The 20,055-nt window shown below is 42.1% G+C and overlaps 1 long non-coding RNA gene across 1 annotated transcript; it reads right to left on the bottom strand.

Annotated features, from left to right (window-relative positions):
- Positions 1-4,659: 4,659 nt before the first annotated feature.
- Positions 4,660-10,525, bottom strand: LOC145804408 (uncharacterized). The gene is made up of 4 exons (XR_014346063.1): positions 9,779-10,525; positions 6,372-6,433; positions 5,726-5,777; positions 4,660-4,819 (listed from the first exon to the last, which is right to left on the bottom strand). It is a non-coding gene; the product is annotated as an uncharacterized LOC145804408 (long non-coding RNA).
- Between the last annotated feature and the right edge of the window lie 9,530 nt (positions 10,526-20,055).

The raw sequence follows: 20,055 nt of genomic DNA, 5'->3' as shown, positions 1-20,055 counted from the left end.
CTGCCTTGGCCTTGGCATGGCATGTTGTAGACGCGCCCGCGTGGGACCCCGCTACAGTTCGGACTCAATTTGTGTCACGGTTCTTAATCTGAACCAAAGAGGCCAAATCTGGCAAATCGTTTTGAGAAAACAGATTTTTAGAAAAGAAGTGCCAAACATAGACTGCTTTTGCCAGATACAGAGTCGCCACCTAAATATTTTATTTTGGGGGAATTTAGGAAACCCTGACTCGGTGCCAAAGGCCACGTGTCCGTCATCACCAAAGTTGCCTCAACTCGGGAGCTAGGGTACGATTGGGGAAGGTCAGCTATGAGCACCCCCTCTCGCCCTATCAAAGATCGGCCTCTACTAACCGTGATATCTTGTTTTGAAAGCATTATGTGTTCTTACCCCAGTTATTAGCCTAGAATTACTTTGTTATGCGCACAACAAACAAGTATAGACCAAATCGCCTAAATTGGAACAAAACATTTCATGTTTGTTTTGAAAATGGTTTGCTACTCGTAAGTAGGCTGAAATGTAGGTTTTGCCACCCTCAAGTGGGCTTTGGAAAAGATGATTTTGCCACTATCTAGTGGGCTTTAAACTCACGATTTTTAATGCATTATCCCAATTTAAGCAATTAGACCTTCATCCACAGGCATTCAAGCAGTTATATCACATAAGTAGCTAGCCTCATGGTAAACATGCGATTATGGCAACACTCACACGCATGCGGTATGCTAAAGCATAAAAACTCGCCTAGTACTCCAAGCTAAAACATAAACCAGTTAGTAATCACATGCATGATCCTAGTTCATGTTTTGAAATGGCTAATGCAACACATGCAAAGATGCAATCCAAACAGGCTCGGCTATCCTAAACATGGCATGTGAAATGCTGCAAATAACATGTACTCAATTTCGGATTGAAAATACGATGCAGTTAGTATGATGCGCCGAGCCCGGTGCATGCGAAACAGATGAATGAATGCAAACATCCTGTCATGCTGTTATGCTAATTTAAATATGCCCTAGTCTACCATCATAAGCAGGTAAATAAAAGGGAAGAAAGACGTGGGATTGGAAGACATGAACACACGCACCCACACTCATTACAAATTTGCCCTCGCTCGGAGGGACCAAAAGAATAATACAATCCGAATAATGAATTACCTGTCCTAGCTAATTAATTATTACAGACCCTCTAATTTAACAAATTAAATGCAGAATAGAGATGGCCGCAGCACTGCCTCGGGATATGCGAATGATGCATGCTCGATCCATCTTGCCCGGAAACCCGTACCATGCCACTGATGCCTCTGTCAATGCTGCCCTGCTCCTCTGAAAATTGCCAAAGTCTTGGAATATGTTCTCTGCACACTGTAGAACACCATCAGCTAAGGGAAATAACCACCGGCCATGGGAAATCTCCATCGGCTGCTTTCAAGTCTATCGGCCACATATTCTTTGCCGGTCGGCACTAAACACTGCCGATCGGCCACAAATTCCTGCTGGGACCTGCAGTTGATAGCAGAGGGCAAAGCAGTACATGGCATGGAATTTTGAGCAAATGTGAGCTTGGTCACACTCCCAATCATGCAAGAGACTCAAGGAAGCGTGACCCTCGACCTTCGGGCCATCAATTGTGCATTTTTGATGCATGATGGCCTAAGAGGCCGAGGTTGCAATTCAATGTAAAATGCATGCAAACAAAACACATGAATACCAACACCCTATCATGTTGGAGTCAAGGGGATTGGCGACCGAGGGTTGAGGCTTGTTTTGTCACTTGAAGTACAAACACTCCTCAATCCCCATGCCCGGTTTGACACCCCAAACCAATCAATGCAATGCATATATACAAACTTGGCTCAAATGCACAACATGAAGTTAAAATGCAAAACATGCCAAATGTAATGCAACCTAAACATGCAAACTAAGTTAGTGCATTCTAAATGTGCCAAGTATGGTACAATGTATATGAGATGCAACTAGATAAATGCCATGCCAACATGCAAGTATGATACAATGTAAGCATGAGGACCAAAACAATGCAACATGATCATGCAATGGTGGTGCTAAACCATGAAGGGCAGACCTCAGTCCATCCCAAAACAGTGACCAAAAAGTGTCCAAAATGGTGAACAAGCACTCATGCCAACATGCAAGCCAAAGGGGCCCAAAGCTAAGGCACAAACAAGGGGCATTCTACTACAACCATCATGACCACTCATGGCATGGACTAAGCGACCAAAAATAGATGTTCAATGCAGCAAAATACACCCAAAAACCCGCTGATATGGCGCCTCAAAATGTCTTAGACATACAAGCATGCACACTGCCCATTTCAAGGCACAAAACTACAACACCTTAAAGCATGGGAAGGGACACAAATGACAATATAAGACCACCTTACATGGACTGAAATATGATCTTAAATAATGCCAAATCATGAGGATAGTCTAAGTTAAGCATGCTAGAAGCCAAAATACTCAAGGCCTACAAGCCAAAATGCAAAGCAACTACATCAAGCATGTCAAACATGACCAAAACAGTGGCCAACAGACCTTAAGCATGACAAATCATGACCGAAAGCTTCAACAAGCTAAGCTAAATCATGCAAGCATGGAAGCCTAAATAGAAGATGCATTTCTATCCAAAAGGGAGGGATACAAAACAAGGGTATTGTGCATGCAAAAGACCACAAACCCGACCAAAGATAGAGATATATTATCATCAAAAGACACCTAAAAAACCTCTGAAATAGGGCCAAAATCAGTCAAGCATGCATGTTGCCCTTTAAGCCAAAAACAAGGATAAAAGAGAGACAAAGGGAAGAGGGGTATCCCTCCCCTATGCAAGACCTCAAACCATCTTCTTCACCACTGAAAATCCACTGGATTTCAGTGGTGAAAGGAGCAATACAACAAAGTCAACAAGGCTTAAAGAAAAGGCACCAAAAGAGGCCAAAAGAGGCCTAAGAGGGGGAGTTCGACCCCCAATGCCAAAATGACCTCAATGAGATGTCTTAAGCAGGAAAATATAAGACTTTTTTATGTTATACTCAAAGCTTGAATCAATATGCAAGACAGGTCAAAAGCCAATGCAAGATTGGGGAAACTAAAGTGAAAACCTTACCCTTGAAGAACACTTCAAGAACAGTTGGTCCAGCCACACTCTTCTGAGCAAAATCAGTCCAAAATCTCAAAAAACAACCCTCAATGCCTCTCAATCTCGGAGCAAGGTGTAACAATGTGTGTATTAGTGCGAAAGTAAGGTCAAAATGCACTTTTTGGCCAAGAAAACACACACAAGGGAGGAGCGAGAGAAAGTGTGTGTATAAGATCCGATTTTTATGTTCAAAAAAACTCCAACCCCAACAATGGAAGAAGAGAGGTGCTTAAATAGGCAAAGGGAAATGATTTAAGCTTCTTAAAGAAGCTAAATGAAAGGGGCAAAGGGGGCAAGGAGGTCAAGGCTTCTTGAAGAAGCTAATACAGCTGGCCAAGCTTCTTGAGGAAGCTTTGACAAAGGGTCAAGCTTCCTTAAGAAGCTTTGACCAAAAAGGGGGCAAAATGGGCAAAACAGGCACTTCATGCACGGGGAGGAGTGTTGGTGCATTCCAGCTGGCACAGCTGGCATGCACCAAGTCTGAAGGGTGCAAAAGGGTCACACCGGCCAGCAAAAAAAGTCACCGGCAAGAGAAAGGTGCCGGTCGGCAAAATATAGTGCCGACCGGCCATTGGTTTCAAGAAACGACTACCGGTGTCAACAATAAACGGCCGGTGGTGTGAGGGGACAGCCGATGGGGTGTGGGAATGGCCAACAAGCCATTCCCTACCTCTCAAGGCAAAAAACACAAGTGTTTGGTGCAAAACCAAACACCGAAAAGTCGAGTCGAGAGATCCTGAGGCGAGGCGCGCAGCCGAGACCTCTGGGAACTCGAGACGAACACAAGCACGGATGATCACCGAGTGTTCCAACGGTGATGTCCAAGTCTTGAGGACGGTCAAAAATGGGGTGTCTACACATGCTGCTAGCCGTGGCCTTGGCAAGGCATGCTATTGGCTTTGGCTAGGCTGTCGTGGCCGAGGCATGTCATGGCAAGTTTCTGGCTTTCGCTGTGCTGCCTTGGCCTTGGCATGGAATGGCCACTACTACAAAAACAGATAAAGATCACACTTTTTTTGTGTGATGTATGTTATTTAATCACACCTTTTAAGTTTTATCAAAGTGTGATCTTTGGGAGTGTGATTAAAAGGGATCATTTTTAATCACACTTTTTAAGTGTGCTTAATAACATTTAGATCACACTTTTTAAGTGTGATTAAAAATATTTAGATCACACCTTTTAAGTGTGATCTTTGAAAGTGTGATTAAAAAGGTTCATTTTTAATCACACTTTTTAAGTGTGATTAATAACATTTAGATCACACCTTTTAAGTGTGATCTTTGAAAGTGTGATTAAAAAGGATCATTATCACACTTTTTAAGTGTGATTAATAATATTTAGATCACACCTTTTAAGTGTGATTAATAACTAATAAAATCTGTAATAAAAAAAGGGTTTAACATATCTGAAAAATAATCAATATTATTTTTTTATGCACATTTGAAATATATAATACACACTATATACTATGTTTTCAATCATAGCCACATATTGAATGGAATAACGTCATATATTTCATAAATAAAAATTAAATATTCAAAAACATATACAAAGGAATTAAATAAAAAAAATTAACTGTTCTTACATATAAAAAATAAAAAAACTTAAAAAACTAAGTTCTTTAATTCTTGAACCATATTTTGCATCTCTCCAAAAAATTGCTGACCTGAAAAATAAAAACACAAATTAATCTAGGAACCGCTGATGCATATGAATAAACTAAAAAGTTAATTCAGCAAACCAAAATAGGAACATTAATCATTTCTGCTTGATCTTAATCCTTTTGGAAGTAACTTCCCTGTTAACAATTAGATGCCATAGCAGCTCAGTGTCAATGACATTATAATTAGGTCACTAATGAGTGCAGTATTTAAAAATGATAAATCTCAATATAGCTTGTGTATGATCTTTTTGTGAATGTATATTATTAAGGTACCCATAAATAAATAAATAAATAAAAACTCAAGAATTTAGTCCATTTTTTTTTTTTTTGGAGGGGGGAGTACATACATTGCAGTTACTATCACTAGCAGCAACAGGTTTTGGAGAAACAGAGGCTGCATTTATGAAAAGAATTCATCGGAGCTTCTAAATACACTCGCTTATTTTCTCTCTACACTCACTATATGCATTGTATATCTTGTATGTTACGAAGAAAAATTTGTGGATATAGGTGTAGAGATGAACATGGCGGGTGTGTGGTGGGTTTAAAAACTCCCAATTGCATCATTTAAAACGAGGATTATGTGTATATATATGTTGTTTTACAGCATTATCCAAATGAAATTGTTTCTTTTGAAGTTGCAACATTTTTTCCATTTTGTTTTCCATAGCATTTAAAACAAGTACTCTGTTTTATGTAAAAAATCATTTACAGCATTGTATGAGAATATCACCAATTATATTTATTTTCAAAAATGGATCGATTCTGTTTTGCAATCATCCCAGTCTGATTGGAGCTTTCTTTGCAATGACACTATACTAATGATACATTTGGTTCTCTAGATGCCAATGAAATAGAAAAATCCATGGTATTTAATAATGCAATAAGAAGCTGAAATATAAAGCTAACCTGTGTGACCCAATGTTCTCTCTAAGTCATATATCTCAAAGTCATTTCCTCCCTGCTCAAACAAACACCCAAGCCCTTCATTTAGTCCTAAAAGAGTACTAAAAAAAGGTAATGAAAAAAGGGCAAAATTTACTTTATCCCATATGGTTTACTCCATGTGTTGTTTACGCTCAGATGTTTAAATAAGCATATAACCCTCTATGGTTCGAAGATTAAAGTGCACCGTCTATACACTTCAGTGAAAGGATCAAAATACCTCTGAAATAGCCTTAACATTGAGCAAACTAAGGGCATTTTTGCCATCTTTTTGGGTATGAAATGTGTTTTAACAGAACCATTCGCATTCCAAGCACATGTTTTCATATAAGCTATTAATTTTGATGGAATTTTGATGGTGCACCAAATCATAGGAAGGTTATATGCTTATTTCTAAATATCAAGAGGGGTAAACCACAAGTAGAATTAACCATGGGGTGTTGAAGTGAAGTTTGTCCCCCCAAAAATAAATGATCAAATACAACACATCACCACAGGGAATCAAAGCTTCTGAACAAGTTCATGGCACATCAAAAATAAGTGCAAACACTAACAGCTGGCACAAGCGTATGAAAAATCATAAAGAAAATACATTATTATCTCAAAATACCTGGCCAAGACATTGTTCATTACTTCCAACTCTTCTGATTTCTAACCTCTGAGCAGATCAACCTAAAAAAAGAAATAACATGAACAATAAAATGAGACGCATCATTAAGCCTGTGACTCGTATGGATCAATCACACAGATTATATTTTCAAGTAAATTCACCCCAACACAGAATCTGAAAGGATTTTGCAAATTTGCTTAATTGTAAAATTGAACATGAATCATATATGATTCGCAATCCGGATATAATTAGCAATTAGGGGAGTAGAAGATCAATGACGAAACCAAATATTTTTCTCAAAGCCCATAGACAAAACAAATCATGTACATGCTACAGCAGAATATCTAAAACTACATGCATTCTTTAGTGCTCACATAGAAACTAACAAAGCATGAGTCATAGAACTAGTGGCATGTGGCCCAATTGGTAAAATTAGGTCAACTTCAAAACAGAAATTTACTTGTTAAGATTTAAATATCCACCTCATGCAACAGGGGAGCACAAATGCCAGTCATATTTAGGGTAAGTTTGGGAAGTTAAAAAATAGCCAAAAGAGCCACACAAAAATTATATATATATATATATATTACTAAAAAAGGAAACAGGATAGGAAACAATCAAAGTACAAGGATGACAAAAATTCCCTGCAGTGCATTAATTTACAGATGACAATGACTATGATGAAGATGAGAACAAGGATGCAAAGTTACTAATATGAGATACAGAGAGTGCTATGAATATTAAGGAATTAGATGAAAACATATGGAAAGGATTAAGATATTTGCTAAGCAAGGACATTCCTGGTTTACCATTGTATTGCCTCCATTTCTACTTTAGTTCTTGACATTCAGTATTGCCTGGTACACATATTTAGTACACAACAGTTTTTTCATGCAGATAACAGAATGTTTTATTTTGTGTCGTTTACTAAATCAAGTTTTTGTTTATCTGGGATTATTGGGCATAACAATCGACTAACTCATGTCTATCAAATGTTTTCCAGTTTTTTGGGTTTTCCCTCGTGTTTCTTAATGCAGAAACTCCTACTACACTTCTTTCTATACAAATTTATGTCACAAAGTAACATTACAATGACACGGGTCTATATGAGCTTTTTGACAAAAGTAGCAGTAATGGAAATAAACATTACACAAATGCATATGCTCCTGAGTATTGACAGACAGATGACACATGCAAATTATTTACCTGTGACATGGTGATGAATTGCCATGTGTCTATTGTTGGATAGCTTGATATACATTGTTAGGCCCATTCCCTAAGAGCTTATGATTTTGGTAAAACTGGTGACTTAACATGGTATTAGAGTGGACAAGTACATGAAAATCTCACCTGAGAAGCAGTTTGTCCACAATTTATTTTTTGTTGCAGAACACAAATAACTGAGTGAGTGTACATATATACATAATAAACATGAGGATCTTGACTAGGATGCTGATTGTAGAATTCCTGCTTTTTAATATTTCACCGAAGTGTTCCAAGATGTATACACTCACATCCAAAATGCCATAAAGCAGATGGAGATTGAACATGGAATAACCCTTCATGATCCTGTGAAAACAATATTCACATAATATATAGTATACTAATATTATTCTTATTCTCACAGATCCATTTCCCAAGCTCTTTTCTTTCTTTATAAAACAAAGTGACATATTATCTTCATTCCAGGTGCATGCTTATGAGCGGATGAATAGAGTCTACAATTATATGCTTGATCCATGCGGTCCTGTTTACATAACAGTTGGTGATGGTGGAAACATAGAGAAAGTTGATGTTGATCATGCAGATGATCCTGGGAAATGTCCTTCAGCTGGAGATAACGTGCCAGAATTTGGAGGGGTATGCCATTTGAATTTCTCGTCTGGCCCTGCAAAAGGGAACTTTTGCTGGGACAAACAACCTGAGTGGAGCGCATATAGGGAGAGCAGTTTTGGACATGGAATACTTGAGGTAAGATAGCTATTAACACCATTTACTTGATTATTGGGCATTGTGGTAAGCATTCAGGCATTGCAAAAAATACTTGAAAAATGAGTTTATTTGTTTGTCTTTGCATTATCAACTAATCTTCTTCACCTCATAACTGTATCATTTCCTCCAACTAGTTTCTGCTGGCCTTCTATTGTTTTGGATAGAGAAATGGAGACGGTTCTTACTTGTATCATACACATTTAATAAACATAATGGAAACAACAAAAAGAATTTGGAAATACATAAAAATGGTGGGAAATGTAAACTAAAACCTATAGATATGTATAAAGATTAATTGAATGTCTTTGAGGTTTATATATCACACAAAGGAATAAGTATAGAATCCAAAATTTAGTATCATTGTGAACCAGAAGTCATTTATTAATCTCAGGTGAAACAATGCTAAGTTTATGCGATTTTAAAGATAATATCCCATCAAATTAAGTCAAAAAATTTACCAAAATAATGGTTACCACAGTAACGGACTATGAAATAAGGACCTTTCCTTGACTACTATGAAGAAAAAAATCATTGATCAAACTTATACAAAGGCTTGAGCTGTTTGTACATCACGTATACTTGCTATTTTGAGCTGCAGAAAGGACTTGTCTCAGGATAATAAGCTTTAGAGCATTAGGCTCACTCCAATATTGCCTCCATTGTAGGCTTGAAGCAGCAGTACAAGCATGTACAGGAATTGGTATATATATTTTCTTGTATTTGCATTTGTAGGCTTGAAGCAGCAGTACAAGCATGTAAAGGATTAAGATATTTGCTAAACAAGGACATTCCTGGTTTACCATTGTATTGCCTCCATTTCTACTTTAGTTCTTGACATTCAGTACTAGAATTTCACACTTGCAATTTTTCATCACTGACCCCTAAACCCACTCTATTTTTCTGCCCGAGATTTGCCGACCAACATGGAGGGGGCGCACTTTGCGTGGGTCTCGGGATTAGTTGGGGTTTACCCGGAAACCCGATTATTAAAAACAAATAAACCAAAACCTACTGTGCTATAACTTACAACCAACATGGCGTCAGCATTAAATTTCAAACTTGGAGTATGTAAGATGTAAATCTACATGAATGAAAATAGCCATACTGCAAGTTTGCAACAACTAATAGTTAAAAAGAATTTAATGTGAGATAAACATAGGCACAAAGTTATAAACATATGTGTGCAATATTCATAAACATATTTTTGAAAAATCTCTTGTGGGATAGTTGCAGCAGGACAAAGTGCAGAGGATCCACACACACAAAAAAAAAAAACTAAGACCAAACAATTAAATTAAAAAACCCAGAAATGTCAGATGTTGTAAACAAACATTCAAATTAGACAGATCAAATTCAAGCCCGATTGACCAAAAAAAAAAAAAGTGAAGGCATCAGAGAGTAGGGGGAAACTTCACCTAAAGAGTTCTGGTAGCGAACTCAACACCAATCGTGGATCTGGACTCCAAGCAGATTTCGGGTAAATCTCGAGAGAATATTGGATTTCCCAACCCCAGAGTCTCATGATCCAAAACATAATGATGTTCCAATTTGTTTCACAGAGAGAGAGAGAGAGAGAGAGAGAGAGACCTTCTAAAAGAAGGATGTTTGCGACGCTTTTCACCGGACCCATTGCCCTCCGAACGACCCTTGGAGTCCTCCTGCTGCCGCTTCTGCGACATTACCGACGCTCGCAGAAAACAACCACCACCACTAATAAGCTGCTATGGATATGGCGGTGGGGGCAACATAGAGATATAGAGGAACCATTTCCACCCAGTCGATAGAGGAACCGACTGGAATGAGAGAGTCGAAAGAAGAGTCAAAAGAAGCGTATCGTCTCGCCGCCGAACTAGTCTCGCCGCTGCTGAACCAGTCTTGCCGCCGATTGAAACCCTTCCCCTTCAACCCCAGTCTCTCTTCAAACCCTCTATCTTCTCTCTCTCAGATTAAGGTTTGCTCACTGTTTTGAAACAGTGTTGTGAAATTAAGGGCTCTACAAACCTGAAAGGAAATGAAAAAAAGGAGGGGGAAGGCGGAGGGAAAAAAAGGGGGGGAAATTAAGTTTGGCGAGCCATCGGGTGAGTCAGTGAAAAAAAGAGGAAAATTTGTTTTTATTTTTATTTTAATAATTTTTTTTTTATTTGGTAGGAGTAGATGTAATATTTTAATGAAAAATATTTTCTGTGAAAATAAAGTTAATTTTTTATGGTCAATGAAAAATATTTTTTTGTGACCTATTTTTTTTTTGTTATTAAAAACCAAGAGATAATTTTTCGTGGTAGAGAAGAGGGAGCAGCAATAGTAGTGAAGGTGGTGGAGAAGAGGTGATGGTGGTGGTGATGGCAAAGGAGATTAGTGGTGAAGTTGTGGTAGTGGTAGAGAAGATTGAGTGGCAATGGTGGAGAAGAGGTAATAGAGATAGAGAGTGAAAGAGATATAGAGAAAGAGAGATAGAGACAGGCAGATAGACAGACAGAAAAAGAGAGAGAAATAAGAGATGAACGAGAGATAGACAAAAAGAGAGATAGAGGGAGCGAAAAGAGATGATCGAGAGAAAGACATAGAAAAAGAGAGAGACAGAGAGAGAAGAGAGATGAGCGAGAGAGACAGAGACAGAGATAGAGAAAAGAGAGATGAGCGAAAGAGATAGAGAAAGAAGAGAGATAGAGAGAAAAGAGATGAGCGAAAGACAAAGAGAGAAAGAGAGAGAGACAGAGACAAAGACAGACAGACAGAGAAGAGTGATGAGTGAAAGAGAGATAGAAAGAGAGATAGAGAGTGGGACACAGAAAAAGTAACAGAGAAATAAGAGACATGAAAGAATGAAATTAGTGGTGAAGGTGGTGGATAAGAGGTGATAGTGATGGTGGTGGTGATAGCGAATGAGATTAGTGGTGAAGTTGTGATAGTGGCAGAGGAGATAGAGTAGCGGTGGTGGATGAGAGGTAATGGTAGTAGTAATGGTGGTAGTGGAGTGGTAGTGATGGTGATAGTAATGATAGTCGTAGAGACGGAGTGGCAACAGCAGTAGTAGTTGTGGTAGTGGAATGTCATTTGCAGTAATGGTGAAGGTGGTAGAGAAGATGGGTGGTGGGAGAGAAATGAGTGAGAGACAAATAGAGAAGAGAAATAGAGACAAAAACAGAGTGATGAGCGATAGAAAGACAAAGTGGTCACCAAAAATGCATTTTCTTGTAATGTCTCGATAAATCGAAAGATAGCTTGGTAAATAAAAAAGAAGGGAGAGGGGAGTAAGCAAGGCGAACACAATGAGGGGGAGACAAATAGACAGGCAGATAGAGAGAAAAAGAGAGAGAGAAGAGTGATGAGTGAAAGAGAGTGAGAAATAGAGAGACAGAGAGAGAGAGAGAGAGACAGAAAAAAAAAGAGAAAAAAAAGATGAGCGAGAGATAGACAAAAAGAGAAAGAAAGAGAATAAAAAGAGATGAACGAGAAAAAGACATAGAGAGAGAAGAAAAATGAGCAAGAGAGAGATATATAGAAATGAACGAGAGAGACATAGAGAGAAAAGAGATGAGAGAGATAGAGAGATGAGAGATGAATGAGAGAGACAGAGAGAGAAGACAGATGAGAGAGATAGAGAGAAGAGAGATGAACGAGAGACAAAGAGAGAAAGAGAGAGAGACAGAGAGAGACAGACAGAGAATAGTGATGAGTTTGAGAGAGAAAGAGAAGAGAGAGAGAGAGACGAAGAGAGAAAAAGATAGAGAGTGAGAGACAGAGAGAGAAGAGAGATGAACAAGAGAGATAGAGAGAAGAGAGATGAACGAAAGAGACAGAGAGAGAAAAGAGATGAGAGAAGAGATAGATGAGTGAGAGACACACAGAGAGAAATAGAGACAGGTAGACAGACAGACAGACAGACAGACAAAGAAGAGTGATGAGTGAAAGAGAGAAAGAGAAGAGAGAGAGGAAGATGAAAAATTGGTGAAAAGAGACAGAGAGGGGAGTAAGAAGAGATTATGGATTTTTGGTTTTGGGTGGGTGGTTTGAGATTGAGGATTTTTTGTTTGGGTTGGGGGGGTTACAGAATGGGAATGGAAAAAAAAAATGGGGGGAAACATTGCGGGAATGAAAAAAAAAAAAAATTTCGGTCACAAATGAAATTTAAACAACAAAATGTGGTTTAACTTTTTTTTTTTTTTTTTGCGATGGGGGTTGCCGTCGCCAAAAAAAATTATTTTTTGTTAAATAACTTTTTTTTTTTTGTAGTTAATGAATTTTTTTTTAAAAAAAATCTTTTTTTTTTAGTTATAGATTGAAAATTTATTTGTTTTATTTTTATTTCAATGAAAAAAAATTATTATTATTTTTTTATCAAAAAGTCACATTTTTTTGCGACGGCAAGTTGTACTGTCTCAAAAAGTCACATTTTTTTTGCGACGGCAAGTTGTGCCGTCTAAAAAAGGCACATTTTTTGCGACGGCAAGTTGTGCTGTCTCAAAAAGTCATATTTTTTGCGACGACAAATGTGCCATTGCAAGAAGTTCCGTCTCATAAGCCCACTTTTCTTGTAGTGTAAAGTAGATGAAGTGGCAAGGGTGAAGGAGAGGTAATGGTAGTAGGAATGGCAGTAGTGGTAGTGGTGAGAATGGTAGTAGTAATGGTAGTCGTAGAGGTGAAGTGGCGACAGTGGTAGTAATGGTGGTAGTGGAATGACGTTTACAGTAGTGGTGAAAGTGGTCAAGGAGATGGGTGGTGAAAGAGAGAGATGAGTGAGAGACAGATAGAGGAGAGAAAAGAGAGAGAGAGAGAGAGAGAGAGAGAGAGAGAGAGACAAAGACAGAGTGATGATAAGCGAGAGAGAGACAAAGTGGTCGCTAAAAGTGCATTTTCTTGTAGTGGATAGATAAATCGAGAGGGAGCTCAGTAAATAGAGAAGACGGAAAGGAGAGAGTGAGCAACACGAACACAGTGGGGGAGAGAGAGAGAGAGACAAAAAGATAAAGAGATAGAGAGCGAGAGACAGAAAAAGAGATAGAGAGAGAAGAGAGATGAACGAGAGAGACAGAGAGAGAGACGAGAGATGAGCGAGAGAGACATAGAGAGAAGAGAGATGAACGAGAGAGATAGAGAGAAGAGAGATGAGCGAGAGAAACAGAGAGAGATAAGAGATGAGAGAGATAGAGAGAAGAGAGATGAGCGAAAGAGACAGGAAGAGAAAAGAGATGAGAGAAGAGATAGATGAGTGAGAGATATAGAGAGAGAAAGACAGATAGACAGAAAGAAAAGAGTGATGAGTGAGAGAGAGAAAGAGAAGAGAAGAGAGAGAGAGGAAGATGAAAAAATGAGTGAAAAGATATAGACAAAGAGAGAGAGAGAGAGAGAGAGAAAAAGAGTGAAAAGAGATAAACGAGAGAGAGACAGAGAGAGATGAGCGAGAGAGATAAAGAGAAGAGAGATATAGAAGAGAGACAGAGAGAGAAGAGAGATGAGAGAGATAGACAGAAGAGAGATGGACGAGAGACACAGAGAGAAAGAGAGACAGACAGACAGACAGACAGAGAAGAGTGATGAGTGAGAGAGAGAAAAATAAGAGAGACAGAGACACAGAGAGAAAGAGAGAGACAGACAGACAGACAGAGAAGAGTGATGAGTGAGAGAGAGAGAGAGAGAGAGAAGAGAGATAGAGACAGAGAGATAGGAAGACGAAAAAATGGGTGAAAAAGTTCCGTGTCTAAAGCCTTCTTTTCTAGTAGTGAGTCGTCTCTATCATTCATGGGTAGAATAGAGGTGCCAATTTGGGAATTATATATTTTATATAAAAATCAAATTGAAATATTTTATACAATCACACCTATTTAGGGAGTGTGATTAAATATATATATATATATAATTACACTTATTTAAAAAGTGTGATTAAAAAGTAGTAATGTATATATAATCACACTTTAATTAAAATGTGTGATTAAAAAATTTATATATATAATCACACTTATTTAAAAAGTGTGATTAAAAAGTAGTAGTGTATATATAATCACACTTTAATTAGAAAGTGTGATTAAAAAATATATAAATAATCACACTTTAATTAGCATGTGTGGTTAAAAAATATATATATAATCACACCTATTTAAAAAGTGTGATTAAAAAGTAGTAGTGTATATATAATCACACTTTAATTAGAAGGTGTGATTAAAAAATATATAAATAATCACACTTTAATTAGAATGTGTGATTAAAATATATATATATATATATATATATATATAATTACACTTGTTTAAAAAGTGTGATTAAAAAGTAGTAGTGTATATATAATCACACTTTAATTAGAAGGTGTGATTAAAAAATATATAAATAATCACACTTTAATTAGAATGTGTGATTAAAATATATATATATATATATATATATATAATTACACTTGTTTAAAAAGTGTGATTAAAAAGTAGTAGTGTATATATAATCACACTTTAATTAGAAGGTGTGATTAAAAAAATATATATATAATCACACTTAATTGAAAAGTGACATAAAAAATAAATATTATCACACTCAATCAAATTAAGTGTGATTAAAATATCAATCTAATTTTTTTTATCACACTTTCAATAAAAGTGAGATCTTTTTTTTGTCAAAGTGTGATCTTTAACTATTTTTGTAGTAGTGGGCATGTTGCTGGCCTTGGCCTTGGCATGGCATAAGGCTTTGGCTAGGCTGCCTTGGCCTAGGAATGGCGTGGCAAGCAGCTGGCCTTGGCTTGGCATGGCATGCTGCTAGCTTTGGCTAGGCTTCCTTGGCCTCGGCATGGCATGCTGCTGGCCTTGGCGTTGGCACGGCATGCTGCTGGCTTTGGCTAGGCTGCTTTAGCCTAGGCATGGCTTGGCAAGCTGCTGGCCTTGGCATGGCATGTCATGCTGCTGGCTTTGGCTGGGTTGCCTTGGCCTCGGCATGGCATGCTGCAGCCCTTGGCCTTGGCATGGCATGCTACTGGCATTGGCTAGGCTGCCGCTGCCTTGGCCTAGGCATGGCATGGCAAGCTGTTGGCCTTGGCTTGGCATGGCATGCTGCTGGCTTTGGCTGGGCTGCCTTGGACTTGGCATGGCATGGCATGCTGCTAGCCTTGGCCTTGGCATGGCATGCTGCTGGCTTTTGCTCGGCTGCCTTGGCCTTGGCTTGGCATGCTGGTAGCCGTGCCCTTGGCTTAGCATGCTGCCGGCTTTGGCTAGGCTGCCTTGGCCTAGGCATGGCATGACAAACTGCTGGCCTTGGCTTGGCATGGCATGGTATGCTGCAGGCCTTGGCATGGCATGTTGTTGGCCTTGGCCTTGGCATGGCATGCTGCTGGCTTTCGCTAGGCTGCCTTTGCCTACGCATGGCATGGCAAGCTGCTGGCCTTGGCTTGGCATGGCATGGTGCTGGTTAAGGCGGGGCTGCCTTGGCCTAGGCATGGCATGACAAACTGCTGGCCTTGGCTTGGCATGGCATGGTATGCTGCAGGCCTTGGCATGGCATGCTGTTGGCCTTGGCCTTGGCATGGCATGCTGCTGGCTTTCGCTAGGCTGCCTTTGCCTACGCATGGCATGGCAAGCTGCTGGCCTTGGCTTGGCATGGCATGGTGCTGGCTAAGGCGGGGCTGCCTTGGCCTTGGCATGGCATGCTGCTGGGCTTGGCCCTGGCATGGCATGCTGTTGGCCTCGGCCGTGGCATGGCATGCTGCTGGCATTGGCTAGGCTGCCTTGGCCTAGGCAATGCATGGCGAGCTGTTGGCCCTGGCTTGGCATGGCAAGCTGCTGGCTTTGGCTGGGCTGCCTTAGCCTAGGCATGGCATGGCAAGCTGCTGGCATTGGCTTGGCATGGCATGCTGCTGGCTTTGGCTAGGCTGCCTTGGCCTTGGCATGGCATGCTGCTGGCCTTGGCCGTGGCATGGCATGCTGCTAGCTTTGGCTAAGCTACCTTGGCCTAGGCATAGCATGGCAAGCTGCTGGCCTTGGCTTGGCATGGCATGCTACTAGCTTTGGCTGGGTTGCCTTGGCCTTGGCATGGTATGCTGCTGGCCTTGGCCTTGGCATGCCGTGCTGCCGGCTTTGGCTCGGCTGCCTTGGCCTAGGTATGGCATGGCAAACTGTTGGACTTGGCTTGGCAGGGCATGCTGCTGGCTTTGGCTGGGTTGCCTTGGCCTTGGCATGGCATGCTACAGGCCTTGGCCTTGGCATGGCATGCTGCTGGCCTTGGCTAGGCTGCCTTGGCCTAGGCATGGCTTGGCAAGCCATGGGCCTTGGCTTGGCATGGCGTGCTACTGGTTTTGGCTGGGTTGCCTTGGCCTTGGCATGGCATGCTGCTGGTCTTGGACTTGGCATGGCATGCTGCTGGCTTTGGCTGGGCTGCCTTGGCCTAGGCATGGCATGGCAAGCTGCTGGCCTTGGCTTGGCATGGCATGCTGCTGGCTTTGGCTTGGTTGTGGCTCTAATCATTAGACGTGCGTTGCGTGCAAAGGCGTGCGCGAACATGCGCGCAACACGCGCTCCGCGGTCAAAAGACCGCACCCACGGTATGCGCACAGGCCGCGCTGCCCACGCCGCGGGCATGCCAGGCCAGGCTGCCGACGCCGTGCACTTGCCATTCCGCCCGCGCCGCGTGCATACCTGGCCAGGCTGCCCAACCGCGCGCATGCCATGCATTGTTGCCCGCGCCGTGGGCATGCCAGGCCAGGTTGCCGACGCCGCGCGCATGCCATGCTGCCCACGCCGCGCGCATGCCAGGCCAGGCTGCCCCGGCCGCGCGCATGCCAAGCCGCCCACACCGCGCGCATGCAATGCGTTACTGCCCATGCTGTGCGCTTGCCATGCCATGCTGCCCACGCCGCACGCAAGCAAGACCACGGACGCCGTACGCATGCCATGCCAGGCTGCCCCGGCCGCGCTCATGCCTGGCCACCCACGCCGCGCGCATGCCTTGCATTGCTGCCTACGCCGCGCGCATGCCATGCCATGTTGCCCACGCCGCGCACATGCCATGCCATGCCATGCTTCCCACGCCGTGCACATGCCATGCCATGCCATGCTTCCCACGCCGCGGCTCTGGCCGCCCAAGGCCGCGGCTGAGCCGCGTCCTGGCTGCCTAAGGCCGCATAAAAGGCCGCGGCCTTGCGGCATACCTGGCGTGGCTTGGCAGGCAAGGGAGGTCCGCCCTCCCCCCCCCCCTTATAGTAGCTTGTTAAGCCCTTTTCAATCTGGCAGGAGGAAACATCAACCATGCTCGATGAGTCATAATGGAGTTTTTTTAAAAAGTAATGGTTTTTTTCCAAAACTTTCAACATGAAAGTTGTAGGGAATAATTTAATACACCATAAAAAAAATTGAAAATTTTTTTTTGGCGATCGGAAATATTTTTTTATTTTAGTTTGATTTTAATACTTCAAAATTAATAAAAATTAATAACAATAGTCAAAAAATTATGGAAAATTTCCAATAATTAAAGGATGAGGCACTAGTAATTATAGAAATTATTAAATTATTTTTTTAATTTTTTTTATTTTATTTTTATTTTTTTGGCCAAATAAAGGCTTAAAAAATTCAAAAAACTTAAGAAAAATTGCAAAAAAATAGGGAATGACATTTAAAATTAATTGTAGTGCATTTTTAATTGTGTGGCACGATTTGGGTAAGAATATAAAAGCATCATGCTCAAAAAGAGCGATCAAGGCGGTGGCATGCCATGGCCATGGCCTTGGCCTTTGCCCGCGACCTTCGCCTTGGCCATGGCCTTGCACGGGGACTTGGCCTTGGCCTTGGCATGACATGCTCATCGAGGCCGTGGCATGCCATGCAACTAGCCAAGGCCGTGGCGTGGCATGCTCGCCCAGCCCGTGGCATGCCATACTGCTGGCCAAGGCCTTGGCATGGCATACTGGCGCAAGGCATTGGCCTTGGAATGGCATGCGTTGCAAGGCCGTGGTATGTTGGGCAACGCCTTATGATGGCATGCCGGCCTTGCCCTGCGGAGAAACGCTGTGGCATGGCATGGCATGCTGGCCAGGGCGGTACCACGGCCTGCTGGCCAAGGACGTGCCAGGGCCAAGGCCGTGGCATGGCATGCAGGGCAATGCCTTGGCTTGGCATGCCGGCCTTGGTATGCTGCTATGGCACGGCGTGCTGGACAAGGCGGTGCCTTGGCATGGCATGCCGACCAAGACGACGCCATAGCATGCTGGGCAACGCCGTGGCAAGGCATGCGGGTCGAGGCCGTGGCATGGCATGCTGGCCGAGGCCGTGGCATGGCATGCCCGCCTTCGCATGCTGGGCAATGCCGGGGCTGTGCCTTGCCGGCCGCGGCCGTGGCATGGCATGTCGGCCGTGGCATGATGGGCAACGCAGTGGCATGGCATGCTGGTCGTGGCAGTGGCATGACATGCTGGGCAGGGCAGTGCCCATGGCATGTTGGTCAAGGCTAAGGCATGGCTCGCTGGGCAATACTGTGGCATGGCATGCTGGCCAAGGCGGCCGCAAGGCATGCGAGCTGAGGCCGTGGCATGGCATGCCCGCCTTGGCATGCTGGGCAACGCCGTGGCTTGGCATGCCGGCCACGGCCGTGGCATGGCATTCCGGCCTCGCCATGCTGGGCAACGCTGTGGCAAGGCATGCTGGCCAAGGCGAAGGGATGGTAGGCTGGCCAAGGCAGTGGCACGGCATACTGGCCGTGGCGGTGGCATGACATGCTAGCCAAGGTAGTGGCATGGCATGTTGGCCAAGGCTAGGGCATGGCACGCTGGACAACGCTGTGGAATGGCATGCTGGGAAACGCCGTGGCAAGGCATATGGGCCGAGGCCGTGGCATGGCATGCTCGCCTTGGCATGGCATGGCATGTTGTCTTAAGTGCAAATATTTTATAACATATTTTTCTATGCCGTGAAAATATACGTTTTTTACGGCATACTTTTGCATGTCATAAAAAAATCGGATTGAATTTTATTTTATTTTTTTGTAGAAGTTTTCACGACATTCATTAGCATGTCATGTAAAGTTATAATATTTTACAACATGAAATGTATGTCATCTTAAGTGTAAATATTTTACGATATATTTTTGTAAGTTATGAAAACATTACATTTTTTACGGCATACTTTTGCATGCCATGAATATATGAATTAACGACTTACATGGTATGTATGCCGTTATTGACAAAAATTAAGGGCTTGCAAAAAAAAAAATTGTCGTAGAATGTACTAATTACGACATGCTTTGAATGCATGCCGTAAACATGATGCCGTAAATAGTTAGCTTTGTTGTAGTGTATATATATATATATTTTAATTGCCTCTTTTCAAACATAATAGCCACATAAACATAATTTAATCTATCACCAAAAATTACCTTTAAAGAATATGTAAAGCATAAATAATTATAAATAATTACAATTAAATAATACCTTTGTGAGGATAATATGTGGCTTGTCATGCCGGCCACGGCCGTGGCATGGCATGCAAGGCAACGCTGTGGCATGGTAGGCTGCCCAAGGCAGTGGCATGGCATGTTGGCCCAGGCTAAGGCATGGCACGCTGGGCAACGCTGTGGCATGGCATGGTGGGTAAGGCTAAGGAATGGCACGCTGGGCAACGCTGTGGCATCGCGTGCTGGGCAAACGCCGTGGCAACGCATGCAGACCGAGGCCATGGCATGGCATGCTGGCCGAGTCTGTGGCAAGCCATGCGGGCCGAGGCCGTGCCAT

Source organism: Camellia sinensis, chromosome 12, assembly GCF_055761805.1.
Source record: "Camellia sinensis isolate YWXY chromosome 12, ASM5576180v1, whole genome shotgun sequence".
Taxonomy (NCBI): domain Eukaryota; kingdom Viridiplantae; phylum Streptophyta; class Magnoliopsida; order Ericales; family Theaceae; genus Camellia; species Camellia sinensis.
This window is presented reverse-complemented; position numbering and strand designations above follow the sequence as displayed.